The sequence below is a fragment of the Lepidochelys kempii genome, chromosome 3, assembly GCF_965140265.1.
Source record: "Lepidochelys kempii isolate rLepKem1 chromosome 3, rLepKem1.hap2, whole genome shotgun sequence".
Lineage (NCBI taxonomy): Eukaryota > Metazoa > Chordata > Testudines > Cheloniidae > Lepidochelys > Lepidochelys kempii.
Genome location: NC_133258.1, coordinates 24,512,215 through 24,528,856, shown reverse-complemented (window position 1 = coordinate 24,528,856; position 16,642 = coordinate 24,512,215). Strand labels below are relative to the sequence as shown.

The following is a 16,642-nucleotide window of genomic DNA, read 5'->3' as shown; positions in this document are numbered from 1 at the left end:
CTACGTAAAAGAATAAATGGACACAAATCAGATGTCAAGAATTATAACATTCAAAAACCAGTTGGAGAACACTTCCATCTCTCTGGTCACTCGATTACAGACCTAAAAGTTGTAATTCTTCAACAAAAAATCTTCAAAAACAGACTCCAACGAGAGACTGCTGAATTGGAATTAATTTGCAAACTGGATACAATTAACTTAGGCTTGAATAGAGACTGGGAGTGGATGGGTCATTACACAAAGTAAAACTCTTTCCCCATGTTTATTCCCTCCCCGCACCGTTCCTCAGACGTTCTTGTCAACTGCTGGAACTGACCCACCTTGATTATCACTACAAAAGGTCCCCCCCGGCTCTCCTGCTGGTAATAGCTCATCTTAAGTGATCACTCTCTTTACAGTGCATCCAATGAAGTGAGCTGTAGCTCACAAAACCTTACGCTCAAATAAATTTGTTAGTCTCTAAGGTGCCACAAGTACTCCTTTTCTTTTTGCGAATACAGACTAACACGGCTGCTACTCTGAAAACTGTGAGAGTGGATGAGCGTGGAAAAATCCCAACAACTTGTGGGTTTGGGTTCTGCTTTGGACACAGTTTGGTTAACGTATAGAACCCTGAGCCAGCCTTCTCTTGTCTATGCTGTGGTGATGGTCTCACAGAATGCAGGGTCCTTCTGTTGAGCTGGTCAGGTTTTTTCCATGGAAAATGTCAATTAAAAAAATCACTTTCGTCAAATTTTCCACTGGAAAATTTTGACTTTGTTGACAATATAACAATTGAAAGTTTTCAGCTGAAGCGTCACTGTCCAAGGTTTTTGGCTTTCCAACAAAAACAAGCAATCAACAATTTAAGAGGAAAGCATTTTCTGTGAAAACTTTTTTTTTTTAAGCTGAAAACCCATACCTCCCTCCAAAAAAATGTTTCAACAGCAGACAGCCCTACTCTTTGTGGCCACCAACAAGGAAGCATCTGGTGCTCCTATCCCAAGTAGTGTGATGTTTACACTGCAATGTCTTGTGCAGTGTCATGACATTGTGGTATCTTCTAGCTGCTGGGCCAGATCCAGGTTTGGTTTGGTGGACTAAAGTACAGATGGTTTCATGAACCTCTATTTTTGCCCTAACCTCTCATAGAATCATACAACCATATGAAGGGCCGGAAGGAATCTCAAGAGTTCATGAACACCTGTGCTTAGGCAATACCAAGTAAACCTAGACCATCCCTGAGAGGTGTTTGTTTGACACACTCTTAAAAAACTTCCAGTGATGATCATTCTATTTCCTCCATTGGAAGACTATGCCAGAGCATAACTACCCTTATAGTAAAAAAGTTTTTCCTAATATCTAATCTAAAGCTCCTTTGCTGAAGATTAAGCCCATTATTTCTTGTCTTACCTTCAGTGAACATGAAGAACAATTGTTCATCATCTTCTTTGTAACAGGCCTTTAACATATTTGAGGAGTTATCTGGTCCCCCCTCAGTATTCTTTTCTCAAGACTAAACATGTCCAGTTTTTTAACCTTTCCTCATAGGTCAGCTTTTCTAAAGCTTTTATCATTTTTGTTGCTCACCTCTGGACTCTCCAATTTGTCCACATCTTTCCTAAAATGTGACTCCCAGAACTGGACACAGTACTCCAGCTAAATCTTCACCAGTGCCAGGTTGAGCAGGACAGTTATCTTCTGTGTCTTATGTACGGTATTCCTTCTAATACATCCCAGAATTATATTAGACACTTTCACAAATGAATCACATTGTTGATTTATTCAATTTATGATCCACTATAATCCCCAGATCCTCTACAGGAATACTACCACCTAGCCAGTATTCCCCATTTTGTAGCTGTGCATTTGATTTTTCCTTCTTAAGTGAAGTACTTTCCACTTGTTCAACCTGGTGATTTCAGACCAATTCTCTAATTTGTCAAGATAATTCTGAATTCTAAGCCTGGTTGCAACCCCTCCCAGTGTAATATCATCCACAAATTTTTGAAGCACACTCCATTATCCAAGTCATTAATGAAAATATTGACTAGTACAAGACCTAGAGACTGACCCCTATAGGAGTCCGCTATGTATGTCCTCCCACTTTGACAACAAACCATTAATAACTACTCTTTAGGTAAAAAGAACAAGGAGTACTTGTGGTACCTTAGAGACTAACACATTTATTTGACCATAAGCTTTCGTGGGCTAAAACCCACTTCATCGGGCCTCCTCATTCTTTTTGCTGATTCAGACTGACACGGCTACCACTCCCAAACCTGTACTCTTTAACTATGATCTTTCAGCTACTTGTGTACCCACCTTATAGTAATTTTATCTAGACCACATTTCCATAGTTTGCTTATGATAATGTCATGTGGGAATGTGATAAAAAGATTTAAACAAATCAAGACATATCTACTACTGCTTCCCCTCATTCACCACGTCAATAACCCTGTCAAAGGAGATTAGGTTGGTTTGGCATGATTTGTTCTTGACAAATCCATGCTGGCTATTCCTTATAATCCTATTATGCTCTAGGTGTTTACAAATGCATTGTTTAGTAATTTGTTCCAGTATTTTTTTGGGTATCAAAGTTAGGCTGACTCCCAGCCACTAGCACAGAGTCAGAACTATAGATGTGTACTGTTAAGTTCCTTATTCTAATATTTTCAGATATGGGGACAAATTCAGAAGTTCATGGGGATGAATCCAAACTGGAATTTGTCAGTGCAAGAATGTTCAGACAGGGTGCATGTAAATTCACAAGTGGGCTAGAACAATGGAAATGCCAAATTAGCACTGCAGTCTGCAAAGGCCAGTAAGGAAGCTGCTCACTGTCACACAGTACCAAAACCCAGTGGAACTATTTAACATATATTCCAGTGGTTAAACACTGCTTGACCCAAAAGGTTTAATGCCAATACTGGGGGCCTGTGTCAGGGCTATGTAAGTACTGGTAGCGCTTAAATTGTACAGGTGTATGCTAAAGTGGGTATGCGGCGGGAATTTGCTTTGTCTTATTATTAATTATTATTTCTGTATTTATTTGTATTACTGTAGTGCCTAGGAGCCCTAGTGATGGGCCAGGACCACATTATGCTAGATGTTGTACAAACACAGAACAAAAAGAAAAACTTCCTGTCTGAAGGAGCTTGCAATCTCTATATAAGACAAGATCACAGGGATATACACAGATAGGCGAGAAAAAGTAAACAATGAGATAATATTAGTCAACGTGATAGGTACAGGTTCTTCTTATGTCCTTGTGTTCATTAGTCTCAGCGGCTTTCAAATCAAAGAACTGTTTTAGTGGGACTTTAAAGACTTTAGACTTTCCCCTTTAAATTTCCTACTTTTTGACCAGCCACTGCTCTTTTTTTCCCAGCCACGCCCCCCTTTCAATCCTAGGAATTCAATTCCTTTAGAGGAAATTGCCACAAATAGAAAATACACTGAATAATACATTCAGAAATGATCACATATATTATTCATTGGATGTTATTTAACCAGCTCTACCACTGACTAACTTACACCAAAATGTCACTTATCCTAACATTTATTTCAGTGCGGAAATTAGCCGATTAACTAGACTGCTTAAAGGTTAATGATTACATTAGCCCAGGGCACTCTATAATCAATAATACTAAAAATAATCCCAACAATATTTTGCATTTCTATTGCCCCACCACTAGAAGATCTTAAAATATTACAAATATTAACGAAGTAAGCCATGCAACAATCCTTTGAAGTAGGTAAAGGATATTATTGTATATTGGAACCTTACTGAGACAATCATTTGGAGAAAGAAACAATGGCTGAAATTGTGGAAAAGCAGCATCACTTGCCCCATAACCTCAGCCGTGCAGAACACAATGCCATCCACAGCCTCAGGAAGAACTCTGACAACATAATCAAAAAGGCTGACAAAGGAGGTGCTGTCATCATCATGAATAGGTTGGAATATGAATGAGAGGCTGCTAGGCAGCTCTCTAACACCACATTCTACAAGCCATTACCCTCTGATCCCACTAAGGATTACCAAAAGAAACTACACCATCTGCTCAAGAAACTCCCTGAAAAAGCACAAGAACAAATCTGCACAGATACACCTCTAGAACCCTGACCAGGGGTATTCTATCTGCTACCCAAGATCCATAAACCTGGAAATCCTGGATGCCCCAACATCTCAGGCATTAGCACCCTAACAGCAGGATTGTCTGGCTATGTAGACTCTCTCCTCAGGCCCTATGCTACCAGCACTCCTAGCTATCTTTGAGACACCACTGACTTCCTGAGGAAACTACAGTCCATTGATGATCTTCCAGAAAACACCATCCTGGCCACTATGGATGTAGAAGCCCTCTAGACCAACATTCCACACAAAGATGGACTACAAGCCGTCAAGAACAGTATCCCCGATAATGTCATGGCAAACATGGTAGCTGAACTTTGTGGCTTTGTCCTCACCCACAACTATTTCACATTTTTGGACAACGTATACCTTCAAGTCAGCAGCACTGCTATGGGAACCTGCAGGGCCCCACAGTACGCCAACATTTTTATGGCTGACTTAGAAAAACGCTTCCTCAGCTCTCGTCCCCTAACGCCCCTACTCTACTTGCGCTACACTGATTACATCATCATCATCTGGACCCATGGAAAAGAAGCCCTTGAGGAATTCCACCATGATTTCAACAATTTCCATCCCACCATCAACCTCAGCCTGGACCAGTCCACACAACAGATCCGCTTCCTGGACACTACAGTGCTCATAAGCAATGGTCACATAAACATCACCCTATACTGGAAACCTACTGACCGCTATTCCTACCTACATGCCTCCAGCTTTCATATGGACCACATCACATGATCCATTGTTTACAGCCAAGCTCTATGATACAACCGCATTTGCTCCAACCCCTCAGACAGAGACAAACACCTGCAAGATCTCTATCAAGCGTTCTTACAACTACAATACCCACCTGCTGAAATGAAGAAACAGATTGACAGAGCCAGAAGAGTACCCAGAAGTCACCTACTACAGAACAGGCCCAACAAAGAAAGTAACAGAACGCCACTAGCCATCACCTTCAGCCCCCAACTAAAACCTCTCTAGTGCATCATCAAGGATCTACAACCTATCCTGAAGGACAATCCCCCACTCTCACAGATCTTGGGAGACAGGCCAGTCCTTGCTTACAGGCAGCCCCCCCAATCTGAAGCAAATACTCACCAGCAACACCACACAACAAAAACACTAACCCAGGAACCTATCCTTGCAACAAAGCCCGTTGCCAACTGTGTCCACATATCTATTCAGGGGACACCATCATAGAGCCTAATAACATCAGACACATTATCAGAGGCTCGTTCACCTGCACATCTACCAATGTGATATACGCCATCATGTGCCAGCAATGCCCCTCTGCCATGTACATTGGCCAAACTGGACAGTCTCTATGTAAAAGAATAAATGGACACAAATCAGACCTCAAGAATTATAACGTTCAAAACCCAGTCCAAGAACATTTCAATCTCCCTGGTCACTCTATTACAGACCTAAAAGTTGCAATATGACAACAACAAACTTCAAAAACAGACTCCAACGAGAAACTGCTGAATTGGAATTAATTTGCAAACTGCACACCATTAAATTAGGCTTGAATAAAGACTGGGAGTGGATGGGTCATTACCCAAAGTAAAACTATTTCCCCATGCTTATTTTTCCCCCCTACTGTTCCTCATACGTTCTCATCAACTGCTGGAAATGGTCCATCTTGATCATCACTACAGAAGTTTTTTTTTCTCCTGCTGGTAATAGCTCACCTTAACTGATCACTCTCGTTATAGTGTGTATGATAACATCCATTGTTTCATGTTCTCTGTGTGTATGTATATATATCTTTCTACAGTATTTTCCACTGCATGAATCCGATGAAGTGGGTTTTAGCCCATGAAAGTTTATGGTCAAATAAATGTGTTAGTCTCTAAGGTGCCACAAGTACTCCTCTTCCTTTTGCTGAAAAAAACTAGGGCAGTGCACTTTACTACATAACACTGAAAGGAAGGAAATGTAGAATATTGTAACCAACTAAAACAACATGAGGAGGATATATGAGGGAGGGAAAGATAGCTCAGTGGTTTGAGCATTGGCCTGCTAAACCCAGGGTTGTGAGTTCAATCCTTGAGGGAGCTATTTAGGGATCTGGGGCAAAAATTGGGGATTGGTCCTGCTTTGAGCAGGGGGTTGGACTAGATGACCTCCTAAGGTCCCTGCCAACCCTGATATTCTATGATTCTATGATATAAAATGGTCATCTTGAAATGTCAGTCTATCAATCAGCAATATCTAAAATAACACAATCATTTCCCTAGAACAGAAATTATATCTGCTCTGTCCTGGATACCACTGCGTGATAACTGTGGACAAATGATGACTTTTCAAAGGCAACTACTATAGACAAGTATCAGAGGGGTAGCTGTGTTAGTCTGGATCTATAGAAAGTGGCAACAAGTCCTGTGGCACCTTATAGACTAACGGACATATTGGAGTATAGGCAACCTTACCTGGAATTTGAACAGGACACCAGACTTAACACCTCTGTATTTAAAAAAGATCTTTAATGACCACAAGTGATAAAGTACCAGACCTCAATTATATCTCAACAGCTGCACAATGCCCCAGCGTCATCTCAGAGTACACATTCAATTTTCATCCTGAAGGAAAGTGCCCATCTCTAAATAATCTATTCCAGGTCTTGAAGCATCTATGGATTCTTTGGAGAGGACCCATAAAAATACTGAACATGCCAGATCCTCTGATTAGTAGCCCTGTGTAATTCTTCTGATTCACTAAATCATGGTGATTTATTTTGGTAATTGATGGGCAAACAGAATTTCACTTACATAATCATCATGGTAAAGGGTGAGCAAGTAAATTTTGTGACTGATGACATATTGGCTACGATTTTCATGACCTACTAGGTGGTATTTTCAAAGAGAGTTAGACCTACAAATCCTAATGAAATTCAGTAGGAGTTGGATGCCTAACTCCCTTTGGCTTCTTTGAAAATATAATCTTTAATTACATTGTAAGCATAACAAACCATAGCCACATGTACATACATTGGTTGTTACCTGCTACCTTAAACATCAAAACCACAGGTCTGAACTACCTGAGATAAAGGACAACTTTTTCAGCTCAGACGTAGTGTCTAGTTACATTTACAGCTCCCACCACTGTACACTCTGAGCACCTCATAGTGGATCCTTATCCTCGCAACACTCCAGTAAAGTAAGAAAGTATTATCCCCAGATGAGGAACAGATGAGGAACAGAGGCACAGAATAATAAAGTGACTTACCCAAGGTAACATGGAAAGTCTATGGCAAGGGAACCCAAGTTATCCTCATCCCCAGTCCAGTAGCCTAACTTCAAGACAAACATTCCTCTTTACTAGGCTATATAGTTGATGGGGCCAACCCTTGAGGGAGTCCTGATCACACATAATAGACAGAGATCACAGCTTTTCTGGACCAGGACCTTGTCTGTAAGTGACCTAATTTGCTATGATAGCTATATCATAATTATACAAATCATACAAATCTGGATCACAGCAAAAAAAATATTCCATAAAGAGCAAGCTTATCTTTTTCTAAATTTTCATCTTATCATTTTTGGGCAGCCCCAAAGTAAAACACTAAGATGCACTCATATTCTCATTGGTCAACATTTCAGGTCTATGAAAAGACAGGTGTTTTATCAAATGTTCATGTAAATGTTACATCTAATGGTCATTCATTTTAAGCAGCCAGTGGTCATCACTCTCAGCGTGTTTTGAACTTACATGTGGGCATGAGCTGCAAAATTCAAATCCATATCTGGGTTTCTAATCCACCAACACCTAAAGGTTTGGGTAATGTTTGAATCCAGGCTGTTGGGTCAGCCAGTTCCACAGCAGCTCGGTGCAAATTTCAGCCCCCAAAACTCAGTTCAGAACTTGAGCCTTTGCAAAGTTTTGTGGTATTCAGATGTATGGTTTTGAGATGGGCCCTTCTCTCCTTGAAATTGAAAAAGAAAATGCATCGTGGGAAGAAGCTGGGGCGGGGGGGGGGGGGGGAAGACAGTAACAACACACCAACAATGGACTTAGAAACACAAATCCAGCATCAAAGACATAGAAGTTTGATGCTGCTGGCTCATCTTTCACACTAATTTATTAATTCTGAATGCTGTGCATGTTATGCAATGATCTGTTTGGTGGGAAGACAATCAAAGCCATAAACAAAGATCAAAGAAAGCCTGTAATTTAAACGAGCATGAAGGGTGCCACATTTTCCTTCATTTTAATACTTAGATTTCCAGTTTACAGTGACCTTCCCATGAAATGACCCCATCATTTAACTACATGAAATATTGTTTTTCTTTATATGGTGTTCCTATCACCAGTATCTGTGGTGCTCTGGCAATGATCTTTAACTACTTATCCTTAAAGGAGCCGAGAGAAGGATTATTCCTATGGAAAATGGACCTCATGCTTCTTTGATGTGTACAGAATTGGGTAAAAAACAGGTTAGTATTCAAACAAACTAGCTGACCCTTTGACAGATGATTTAATGGAATTTAACTGCAATCAGTGAACCTGTTTTCATTTCCACTGAAGTCAATGTGAATTTTGCTCGTGACTTTACTGGAAACAGGATTGAGTTTATTGTGACCACATATATAAATTTGCCTTTTAATGGGTCTTCCAAGGGTGAAAGACATGAATGCATGCATCCATCTTCCTTTCAACAATCAATGTGAATAGTTTTTAAAACCCTGAGAACCTGATCCAAAGTCCACTGGAGCCTTTTCATTAATAACGAAGGACTTTTGGTTCAGGCACTTCATACTTAGGGACAATTTGCAAAAAAATTCACTTAAAACTACATCCATGGACAAAATTGTTAGCCGTACACTCATCTCCCCATTTTGTGCCTGCAATCAAATGCATTATATGCACAATTACAGTTTTGTGCCTGCCCATGCTTATTTTGGGAGGCAACTTAACGACTTATTTTTGAAAAAGTGTTTCCATTTATGTCTTTGTTATCTGAGTTGTATAAAATACAATTTAAGAATATTACTTGATACTATAAGATGCTGAGTTGATATTGAGACTCTACAGATGTTCCAGTCACTTGGAATCTGACAGACTCAATCTCGTAAGTGTCTGTCTTGCTATGTGAACCCTTTCTAGTCTAATCAGCCCAAAGGAAATATGCCATCATTGTTTTTAGCACAAACCTGTATATTAAATCCATTCTGAATCTCTCTCTTGCTGCTTGGTTTCAGTTCCAGTGCTAGCATTAGACATTGAAATTATGATTTTCTTTTCTCTTGTGCAACTACTCAAAAAAAAAAATCACAAAAATTCCCCACCTACAATTTCTGATCTTTCACCTCTTCTGTAAATTCACCTTGCTGGTAGTTTTCTTACACAGAAAACGACATGCACAGTCTCTGGTGAGTTATCTAATGCAGGCTGCTCAGGGCTTGTAAATGATGGCTGGCATTCTGAACACAGTGAGACTCTGCTATAAACACCTTATGATGGAATGAATCATCCTCCACTCTCCTAGTATTCCTGCCAAGGAATGAAGTAGCTGAATGAAGTAGCATCTGTTTCTCCATAATGGATCAATGAAGAGTCACTGACACACTTTTCTGTGGTTATACTTTCTGTCTTTAGCTTCTAGGACTGCTTGCCAGGATTATATTGTCTGGCATGTCTTCATCCACATCAGCATTTTGCAGTATAACTCGGGCTTGGATTCAGGGTACTCAATGTCTACAGAGGCCCACTTATTCATTGGTATTATTTATCAACAGCATCAGTGTGCAGGACTCTCCACTACAATTCACAAAAGCCAGCACACTTGTCAGGGAGCCACCTAAGCTAGCCAGCCAATGAGAGATGCTGACAAGAAGGGTGTGTGCTAAGCCCCGCCCCACCCCTCTCACACAGATAGGTGCCTAAGTCCAAGCTGCAGGGAGGAACCTATTTCTCTGCTAGCGATTCTCAGCTGTGAAAGCCTTCCCTGGAGTTGGGTTCCTTTGCCATTTTAGTAAAAAGCCAAGGGACGAGGAGCTCCTTCCTAACTTTTAGCCCAGTGATTAGGATATGCACCTGGGATGTGGTAGACTCCTAGATCAAGTCCCCCCTCCACTTGAGCGGGAGAAGGGATTTGAACAGGGATCTGCCACCCCCCAGCTGGGTGCCCTAACCATTGAGCTATAGGATATTCAAACGATAGGCTCCCTCAGTCTCTCCTGAGGAAGCTGTTGCATTCTTGATAAATACTTGGAGTTGTTGGGGTGGGGCAGGAAGGAGGACTTTTCTGGGGAGGCTTGAAAATAATATCCTCACCAATTGGTACAATGTGAGCACAGACCAAACCCTTTAGGTTTTAGGGCACTGAAAATCAATCAGGTTCTTAAAGGAATAATTTTATTTTATTTGTTTTAAAAGTAAAAGAATCACACTTGCAAAAATCAGGATAGAAGGTACTTTTTACAGGGTAATAAAAAGATTTAAAACACAGAGGATTCCCCTATAGGATCAGCTTCAAAGTTACAACAACAAAAAAACCAAACCAAACCAAACAAAAAAAAAAAAACAGGAATAAAACTCACTGTTAGCATAGGGAAAATTCACAAGCTAAAACAAAAGATAATCTAACACATTTCCTTGCTATTACTTACAATTTTTGTGAGCTTAGGTGCTCATTTCAGGTATATTTTCAGGAGATATATTTCCTGCCTGGGGTCTCTCTCTCCCCATCCAGACAATGGCTGTAGCCCGGTACCTAAAGCATTCACCCAGGACTTGGGAGATCCAGGATCCAGTTCTCCTGCTACTATGACCATGTATTCATAGTGAAATACAAGCCTCTTCCTCCTTTCCCCAGCTGCTTTCTGTGAACTCACCTGAGGGCCCTGATCTGGTAGGGTCCTTTGAGCATGCCTACTGGATCAGGTCCCATATACAACATACAGCATCTCAATACCTCTCTTCCCTGGTTTGTGTTCTGGGGCTTAGGCAAAAGATAGAGGTATGGACACCTAGAATTAGGCAGTAGTGCACTTGCTCAGATGCAGAAACATAGGCACCAAGGGAATTTTTACTGCAAAAACTTAGGCACTAAGTGAGTTTGTGCCTACAGGGTTCAGTAGGAGTTGTGGGCATAGAAGCTGTCTCACAAGTGGGACCTAGGCACCTAAAGTGAGGATTTAATTCCTTTTGTGCATCTAGGCCTTCCTCTGTGCTTCTGTTTCCTAATCTGTAAAACAACACAGACCGCTGTGTAAAGTGCTTTAATATCTATAAATGAAAAAGCCCTAATATAAGAGCTAGCTATTGTCATCTACACGCCTGTCCTTTTAAAAATTCCACCTGTCCTGCAATGATGAATGCCACTAATTAACTCTGAATTCCTCTTAAAAAGGGAAGATTATACTAGGGCAATAAATATATTTGCTGGTTCACCATGATTTGAACTCCTTTCCAAAAATTTTGTTTCACAAAAGCAATATGGCTAGGAAAGATATTACAGTGTCAACTATTCTAGTGTTGTAAAACTCCTCCTAGAAACTCCCTCTCACAACAGCAACATTTCTGAGAAATAAGGAAAAGTCTCAGAATAATGTGAAAGGCACTTATCCTTCAGTAGCAATCTCCTGACAGGCAACTAACACATTATCCCTGGAGCAATATTATCTCAACATGTTTATGGGTGGGTGTATTAGCTGTTTGCAAGGGCCCAGAAGTGAGCCATGAGAGTGAATGTGTACTGTTCAAAGAAGAGACTACATGAAATACTCCGGTGATTCTAAGGTATTTTTTTATTAGATATTGTCTTTCCATGTGTGTTAATTTAAATTTCCTCTGCAGAGCAGGGAGCCACATGAGGATTTAGTGAATGTAGTCTCTTTCTGCAAGTCGCTGAAGCCACAAATACTGATGTTGTAGCAAAAAGCAATCTGTCACAACTCTCAGACATAGCAGGGCAAGGAAATCATCATCATGAGGTGCATACAAATTGTATCTACCTATTCATTTAGTTAAAGCAATAGATCTTTACAGTTCACAGGCAACTGTTCTATTGGAGGGAAAAAATGGATCTCATTTCTGTACCTGCAAAGTATCCCACCAATTTTCTTCTCCCTGCTCAGAGCACTGATAATACTTATAAATGTCTAGCCAACCTGTACTATAACTAAAGCTTCTGTTTCTTTGAAAAAAAATTGCCTATTTTCAAATATTAGTCTTGGGAGATCTGTTTTTAACCATTATCATGGACTGTCTGTAGGATAAGAGAACAGAAATGGCCACACTGGGTCAGAGCAATGGCCCATCTGGCACCAGATGCTTCAGAGGAAACAAACAGAACAGGGCAATTTTGAGCTATCCAGCCCTGTGGTCCAGTTCCAGTTTCCAGCAGTCGGAGGTCAGGGACACCCAGAGCATGGTGTTGCATTTGCAGCATTTGCAACACCAGCATTTGCAACACCAGCATTTGCAACACCATGCTCTGGGTGTCCCTGACCTCCGACTGCTGGAAACTGGAACTGGACAACTTGGACAATAGCCATTGATGGACCTATCTTCCATTAATTTATCTAATTCTCTTTTGAACCCAGTTATGGTTTTGGCCTTCAAAACATACCATGGCAAAGAGTTGCCCAGTTTGTGCATTGTGTGAAGTAGTACTTCCTTATGTTTGTTTTAAACCTGCTACCTATTCATTTCATTGATGGACCTATCTTCCATGAATTTATCTAATTCTCTTTTGAACCCAGTTATGGTTTTGGCCTTCAAAACATACCATGGCAAAGAGTTGCCCAGTTTGTGCATTGTGTGAAGTAGTACTTCCTTATGTTTGTTTTAAACCTGCTACCTATTCATTTCATCAGGTGACCCCTAGTTTTGTGTTATGTAAAGGGGTAAATAACACTTTCTTACTATTATTTTCCCATACCGTTCATGACATTATGGACCTCTATCAAATCTTCCCTTTAGTCATCTCTTTTCTAAGTTGAACGGTCCCCGTTTTTTAATTTCTCCTCATATGGAAGCTCTTCTATACCCCTAATCCAACCCTTGTTCCAGTGCTCTTCTATACCTTTTCCAATTCTAATATATCTTTTTGGAGATGGTGACCAGAACTGCACACAGTATTCAAGGAATGGGTGCACCATGGATTTATATAATGGCATTATATTTTCTGTCTTATTATCTCTTTCCTAATGGTTCCTAACAGAAGCAGCTTTTTTGACTGCCACTGAACACTGAGCAGATGTTTTCAGGGAACTATCCATGATGACACCCATATCTCTTTCTTGAGTGGTAACAGCTAATTTAGAACCCATCATTTTGTATGTATGTTTGGGATTATGTTTCCAGTGAGCATTACTTAAAATTTGGTGTTGATAAACGCAATCTGGCATTTTGTTGCCCAGTCAACCACTTTTGTGAGATCCCTTTGTAACTCTTCACATCAGTTCTGGACTTAGCTATCCTGAGTAATTTTGTATAGTCTGCAGGTAGGAAGATATCCTGGTTACTATGAAATTGTGCAACCACCTTTGGAAGGAAAGCCAGGTGGTTCTGAATTGAGGGCCCAGATCTCCAAGACTCTTCTGGCAGAAGTAATGGCCACCAGAAAGACCACCACGACAGGTAGAGAGCACATTGCCAACAGTTCAAATGGGGTCCCGTTAGCTCGCCAATACCAAGTTGAGATCCCAGGGCGGGATTGATTGCTGTACCTGGGGGTACAATCTCTCAAAGCCCTTAAGAAACTGACTACAGGTGGAGTTTTAGAAAAAAAGAACAGCCATTCGCCCATGGGTGAAAAGCTAAGATTGCAGACAGATAGGCCCTAATAGATGACACCGTTAGCCCTTGCTGTTTCAGGTGGATTAAGTAGTCTAGAATGAATGGTTGTGTTGATTGTGCAGGTGAGACACCTTCCTGCATAGACCAGATGGAGAACATTATCCATTTTGCCAGGTTGGTGGCTCTAATGGATGGTTTTCTGTTCCCTAAAAGCACTACTCGACCCGGCCCCAAGCATGCTAGCTTTGTGGGGTTCAGCCATGGAGCTTCCAGGCCATGAGAAGAAGGGACTTCAGGTTCGGGTGACATAGGCAGCTATGGTCCTGGGAGATCAGGTCTGGAAATGGAGGTAGATGGATTGGCATTTCCATCGAGAGGTCTAGGAGCATGGTGAATCAGTGCTGATTGGATCAGGCCAGGACTATCAGGATGACTCACACTTTGTCCCTTCTGACCTCAGCAAGACCTTTGTATGGGAGGGAACGTATAGAGAAGATGACCTGTGCAAGGGAGGAGGAAGGTATCTGCAAGTGACCCCAGGCTGTGATCCAGGAAGGAGCAGAAATGGAGACACTTCCAGTTGTGCTTCATCTGGAAAATGACTTTCATGACATCTGTATGAATGGACCACTTCTGGTGGTTGGAGAAGGACCTGCTGAGGTGATCCGTTAGCTTGTTCTGCAACCCCGGCAGATAGGAGGCATCGACATGGATCAAGTGGGCTACGCAGAATTCCCACCAGCGAAGTGCTTCCTGACACAGGTGAGAGGATTGTGATATACCCTGGCTGTTGATATAAAACATCACTGTTGTGTTATCTGTGATAACTGACATGCAGTTGCCCGCAACATGGGACTAGAATTCCTGGCAGGCTGGGCCTGAGCTCCCTGGAGTTAATGTGTAGCAAGAGCTCTTCCAGAAACCAGAGGCCCTGAATTCTGAGTGACCCCAAGTGAACTCCCAAGCCCATCAATGAAGAATATGGGATGAGAGAGACTGGTGGTTGGGGTCTTCAGAATGGGATTCCTGCACACACTGCCAGTGGATCCAACCACCAACGGAAGGATGGGGAAATGTGATGACCGTGTCTAAGTGGTTTTGGCATGGTGATTATACAGACAACAGCCAGGGCTGGAGAAGTCTGAGCTGAAGTCTCACATTCTTCACCACATAGTTGCATGGTGCCATGTGGCCTTGGAGCTTTAAGCAGTTTCTCACAGTGGTAATGGGGTGATTTCTGAGGCTCTAGATAAGCATCCCTATTGCTTGGACCCAAGCATCCAGGAGGAAGGCTCTGGCTTGGACCAAGTCAAGGATCTCCCCTCCAAACTCTATCCTTTGAGCCAGGGAGAGAGTAGACTTCTGCACATTTATTAGCAGACCTAAATCCTGGAAAACTGTCTGTATTAACTTTACATCAGACTCTACCTGGACGTTGCCAGTCATTGAAGTAAGGGTAGACCTGAACCCTGTCTCCTTGGGAAGGCGGTGATGGCAGTCATGCACTTCATGAACATCCAAGAAGCTTCTGACAGGCCGAACAAGAGCACCACAAATTGGTAATTCAGTTGGTTTATGATGAACCTGAGGAACCTTCTGTGTCCCTGGAAGACTGAGATATGGAAGTAAGCATCCTTCAAATTAAGGGCAACATACCAGTCCCCTGCCTCCAGGGACAGGATGATGGAAACCAAGGGGACTATGCAGAACTTTAGCTCCTTCATGAATCTGTTGATCTTTTGCAGGTCCAGAATCAGTCTGAGACCACTGTTGACTTTCAAAATTAGGAAATAGCAGGAGTAGAACCCCATGGCCCCTTAAACTGGAGGAACCTCCTCCATAGCTCCCACCTTAGGAGTGATTGCACCTCTTGGGCTAGAAGTTGCTCCTGGGAAGGGTCCCTAAGGAGGGATGGGGAGGCAGAAAACTGAACAGAAGTCAAGGATCGCCCTGATGAACTCTATCCTGTGAGCAGGGGAAAGAGAAGACTTCTCCACATTTATTAAGTCTTGGAAAGTTGACTGTATTAACTTTACATCAGACTCCACCTGAGCCTTGATCCAACCTCTGATCAGCCAGTCGTCGAGGTAATGGTAGATCTGAACCCTCTGTCTCTTCAGGAAGGCTGTAATGACGCCATACACTTCGTGAACTGAGTGACTCAGCTCTGAGGGAGGTTTATGTGCTGCCTCCATGAGGATAAATCTAAGCCTGGTGTTGCTATCCTTTTGGTGAGGGGCCTGAAGTCTTTGCAAATATTACAGCACTCCCGCATGTGAGCTTCCCCCAGGCACTTAAGGCAGCTGAACAAGTATTGGTACTGGGCATGGATTAACCCTAGTGAATGGAGTTCACTAACCTAACTAACTGATAGTTAACTACTAAGAATAAAGATAACTGTATACAATGAGTATAGCAAAGTCCACTGAAGGAGTATTTGCGAATGCAAAGATGAGGTAGTTCCAGCAACCGTTATGGGCTGTGGGTCAGCGGGACCCTTTATACCAGAGCTATGAGTGCACAACACCAGGGGGCACCAGAGCTGACTCAACTGCTACCACTGAGGGGAAAACTTTCTGGTGACAGTGCGTGAGGTGAGCACATACCTACACTGGAATGGATGTGAGCAAGCACTCAAAGAAAAACTATGACTTTTGGGAGTCATCAACCTCGGCCTTTGCTCTGCCAATGATGGCAGCATTGGTCCTCCGCATATATCTTTGTGTTTTCTTCTATACTGCCCTGCACATGTGGGAAAAAATCCCCAGAAAGTCA

General features: G+C 41.9%; 1 protein-coding gene across 1 annotated transcript in view; it reads right to left on the bottom strand.

Annotated features, from left to right (window-relative positions):
- Window positions 1-16,642, bottom strand: part of LOC140908379 (uncharacterized) — a 106,608-nt gene that overhangs the window by 31,978 nt on the left and 57,988 nt on the right. The gene's annotated exons all lie outside the window — the stretch shown is intronic.